We start from the raw sequence: 5,324 nt of genomic DNA, 5'->3' as shown, positions 1-5,324 counted from the left end.
TTGGTATCTTCTATTAACTCCTCTCTGTAGAATCTAACTGTAGAATATCCTTTTGTTGCAGGTGTTGAGATACCTGGTATGCTCAGAGAAAACTATGTAAAAAGAATATCCTCACTTCAATTTTCAGTTAAAATGCATAAATATTTTAGGTCAAATATTTTTGTAAGTACCATCATTTACCTCCATTCAAGTTATTGTTTTGGACAAATATGTTCATAAGTTAAAACTCATCAAAAGATTTTTATTCATGATTTATTTGAATTTTTAGCAAAATGTAGTTGCCACAAAAATCAAATGTCTAGTCAAAGTGGACATGAATCCAATTAAAACTATCAGCTTCACTCAAAGCTTTTTCCCAAAGTCAAGATATCACAGAGCACAATTATGTAATTTCAGTATAAAATTCTATACGCTTTTTGCTTTCTGGGTTTAATTTCTTCCATTTTTCTTTATTTCTGTAGGGATATATTTCAATGCCTTTTTTGATTTATTTTTAATAACTTATAATTTACTAAAACTTCAGAAGTTGAAAAATTTTGGCACTCATTGAATCCTTTAGCTAAAGATTTCTAAAATTTCAAACTAAATGCAACCCAGATCAGAAGTTTCAGTTTCAAAAGTTAGCAAGAGCATCTATAATTGTGAAATAGTTCACCTTTTCATCAATCAAGTTCCAATCATTGCTTAAATTCTATGAACTGAGTTTAAAAATGAATTACTTTTGGAATTAACTCACTTTCTCTATGGAGTCAGATGCCCCTGATATAATACTGACATCATTTAGCAATGTCAAATTTTTCTCCTAATGGAACAAGTTTGCAAACTCTCTTCATACATACATGAGAAAACTTGAAATTAAAAACAAGTGAAATTTGGGGTACTTGGGTTAGCTCTGTCCATTGAATGACCAACTCTTGATTTCAGAGCAAGTCATATCTCAGGGTCATGAGACTGAGCCCGATGTCGGGATCCATGCTCAGTGGAGTCCGTTTGAGATTGCCTCTCTTTCCCTCTTCCACTGCCCCTCCCCGCCACTTGCTTGGTTACTCTAAATAAAAAATAAATCTTTTAAAAAATGAATGAAATTTATAAGAATGATTTTTTGATCTAAATGAATAATGACATGCAGTGATGTGAACATGTGCCTTCTGCAGCTCTGCATATAAAATTAGTCTTATTAAAAGTCTTCTTAAAATAACTATTAGCTTTTAAAGTAGATGCAAATGCTTATTCAGCAGATTTCAGTTTTTTATGTGTTGAGGGACATCTCCACAGCCTCAGAGAAGAATGGTAAATGTTGACAAATAATTTGTGCAATTCAGCAAGAATCATTAACTTTTTAGAGAAGTGTAAGTGTACTTATTTTTTAAATTTTACATGCATTTGTGTTTTTTGAGCTCATTCCTGCTTTTAAAGAGTATCTTTCAAAAAGACAAAAATTAAATATTATAGATTTACACTACAAAATCTCTCTAATAAGAGATTTCAGACTATTTTCTATCAACTCTATGACTGAACTACTTAACCTCTATTTCCTGTAAAAATAAATTCTTCATACTAGTAACCTATAATTTCCCATATTTTCTACTGACCCTACCAGCTGGTTGCGTGGTGGCCTTGTGCCTCTTGAAGCCATTGACACAGGCCACAGTACAACTAGCTCTAGCATCTAGTGGCTGCAAGATCCAAGCAGAGTTGAGTACTTTTTTCCATTGATCAAATGAATCCTAGATTTTCCTGTCAACATGCACTTTGTTTTATCAGCAAGTACCTGCTGGCTTATACTTAGGTGTTGGTTAATTATGGAAAGCTTTGGGGATAGGAGAGATGGGTTACTACAGGTCTTTAAGATTTAATGACATGTTAAAGTCAGCATTCTATTCACTGTACACATCTTTGTGCCTTTTCTCAAACACTATTAGATAAGACCATGACAGAAGCTTAAAGTACAAAGTCAAAGAATAATAGATTCTCATTTGTCCAAAGCCACCAATAAAATAGGGTAAATCTAGGATTAAACGCAGGTAGCCTTACTTCAAAGCTCTTGAATTTCACAAACTTTTGGAAGTAAATTGGAATCTATATTTGTCCAATGGGTTTAGAAATCACTAAAAATGGAATATTTTGCAACAGACAGACAGATCTATTTTCCTTCATCTGAGCGAGATTCTTTGTCCTCACACTGGCTAAGAGTTTTACAGGCATCCCAATCACTGGAACAGTCCTTTGTAATGAGGATGAAAGACAGAGAACAATCCCAAAATACATTTTCTATAAGAGTATCAGGTCAGAATATAAACAGGTAGATTGGCAGAAAGAAAATGGGGAAGCTGCCTTTAAAAACAGCAGACAAGTCTTGTAAGCTAGCTTTCTGCTTTGCCTTGACCTGAAAATCTAAAACCACCGCTTAGAATTTTTATCTTTTTTCACTCTGCCATACTATTTTTGGTTTGTATCTACTGTGCCTGGAGTATTTAATACTTTGCTCACTGAGCTCTCTCTTCTTCCTTTTCAAAAGCAGTCTGCAAAACATTGTCAGATTAATATTCCAAAAAACTGTTCCGTATGAGCCAATCATTTAGCTCAGAATTCATTAGGAGTTTCAGAACTGTCTATAAAGTTCACAGTAAAGTTCAAGGTCCAACTGACCGTCCTGCCTTCCATAATCATCCACTACCTCTTTCCAGTTCTCCACGATATTCCCATTTTTTTCTGTATGTATGTATGCATGGACATTACACCCTCTGCAAACCCCCAAACCTGTCACCCACATTCATATCACTCCGCCCACATTCTTCCTATTCTTTCGGGCTAAACTGTTCTCCATCCCACTCCCCATCTCTATAAAATATACTCTTAGATGCAACTTAAGTCCCATTGCGTGCCTCCGCATTTCAGGCACAAGATAGATCTTTCCTGCCCTGTACCTCAACACTGTTGTTTTTCATACTGCCTTGTGTCATAGTCCATAAAATTCAGCTTTCTCGTCTCAAAATGAACAGCGTCTTCAGACAAAGACCGTTGATGATACCTTTTGTATATTATATGATACCTCACATAGATCTGTAAATATAGTCAGAGCTTAGTTGACCCATATTCTATTAATAAAACCCATCATTAATTGGTCACTTCTCAAATTACCAACTGTAGAGTATATTCATCCATTGTAAGATTGTGACATTTGGGCTTCACCCAAGATAGAAAATCAACACAGCCACCAAGTGAGCTCCAGAAACAGGAAATACATGAGAGATCTTTATAAAAACCAACACCAAAATACTAAACTGAAAAAACTTCTGAGGAATCAGAAGAGAACTATTACTTCTGATACATTTGTTTTCTGAGCTTTTAAACTATTTACAGCGGCTCTTCTTCTCATGAGTTTGCTTTTCCATATTCAAATTTAATGCAGAATGTGCCTGAATTGTTTCTCATGCCATAATTAGATTAGGTATTGGCTTCTCAAGCCTAAAATCTAGACGTTAAAAACATTATAAATATCACTTCTACTTATTCTAATATTGCTCAAATAAGGCATGACACATGAGCCCAGAGCTTTGTCCTATATAACTATAGGTGCAGAAAAGGCAAAATAGTTTTTTATTCACCCCCTGATTCTGAAATCAGGGCTACAATGATGTTCTGTTCTCAGTGCTGAACAGAGATACTCATCAGAAATGTTGATGCTCAGAGAGATGCTGTCAACAAATTTTTAAATATTAAATTGAATAAATGAATATTGATATATTCATTCATTTCTATTCACAGAATGTCAGTCACGGATCTTGTGAGAATCAATGGGAGTTTTCACATGAAAATGAGTTAAAAAGACTAAATGGCAATACTAACAATCATTTTACAAATGAATAAAAAGAAAGGAAAGATTTGTGTCAAACAGACAAGACCAAAAAAATGAGAACAGCTATTTAAGGAAATTTTATTGTTATTTGTAAAAATGTAAATATTTGCTGAAGTGGGTTCTGTCTTTGAAAAATATTTTAAAATATTTAATGAGACATGTATATCAATTTATGAGAAAAATTAGGAATAAGAATCATTCATTCAAAATATTAACTCTGGGGCTAAATTCCATTGTTAAAAGGTTAAAAATCTGCCATAAGCCAAAAAGAATAGTTTTCTGGGGCACCTGGGTGGCTCAGTGGGTTAAAGCCTCTGCCTTCAGCTCAGGTCATGATCCCAGGGTCCTGGGATCGAGCCCCACATTGGGCTCTCTGCTCATCAGGGAGCCTGCTTCCTCCTCTCTCTCTCTTTCTCTGCCTGCCTCTCTGTCTACTTGTGATCTCTGTCAAATAAGTAAATAAAATGCTTAAAAAAATAGTTTTCTCTTTCGATTTGAGAAAGAATATTGATTAAATGCAAAATAATTTTCAACATTTTTATTTCCTAAAATCTAAAATACAACAGAACACAAATTAACGGAGAGAAAATAATTTTTACTTAATATTTTCCAAGTCCTACTTTTCAATTAGAAGCCAACTGATAACGAACAACGTGATGAAACGGATGGAGTTAGGATAGTGAACAAATTTGTAGCTTTAAAACTGGGAGCTACCTCCTTTTCTGACATTGTGACCCAGAAGGTGATAACTTCAGTTACTCGAGTAACAGGCCAGTCTATGGAGAATGCCAAAATTCCACTAACCATGTTGCTGTCTTCCTGGTAGAGATTGATAGTAAAATGGCCAGAGTTCATTTGACTACCTACTTTCTGTGACATAAGCATAAATATGGTTATGAGATTGTTCCACAATTAAGATGCTTTATGTATGGGTTGTCTGGGTGGCTCAGTTGGCTAAGCATCGGGCTTTGGCTTGTGTCATGACCCCAGAGTCCTAGGACTGAGTCCCACATTGGGCTCCTTCTCAGAGGGGAGTCTGCTTCTCCCTCTGCCTGTGCCTGTCCCCTGCTCCCCGTTTGTTCTCTCTTTCTGACAAATAAATAAATAAACTCTTTTTAAAAATCTCTATATTTGAAAGATTCAGACCTACTCTTTTTATAGCTTCATGTTAGTTCAAATCTGTATTTCAAAAAACGAGGGGCAGCTTTTTAAAAATATGGCATAGGAGGTAAAATAGCAAAATGGCATAAATTAAAGGCTATAATTGAATATACGTAGAAGCAAATATAGACACACTGGCAAGACTGGAAGAAAAATTTGAAGAAGTAAAAGATATGGTGCCGCGTTGTAAAATATATGGATCCAACTTAAATTTTCCATTCTCAACACCCTCCTTATGTCTGCCTGCACCCCCTCTCCTACCATTCCCATAGATTATACAAATATCCACTTTAAACCTGTTAGA

This window comes from Mustela nigripes, chromosome 7 (assembly GCF_022355385.1).
Source record: "Mustela nigripes isolate SB6536 chromosome 7, MUSNIG.SB6536, whole genome shotgun sequence".
In the NCBI taxonomy this organism is placed as follows: Eukaryota; Metazoa; Chordata; class Mammalia; order Carnivora; family Mustelidae; genus Mustela; species Mustela nigripes.
This window is presented reverse-complemented; position numbering follows the sequence as displayed.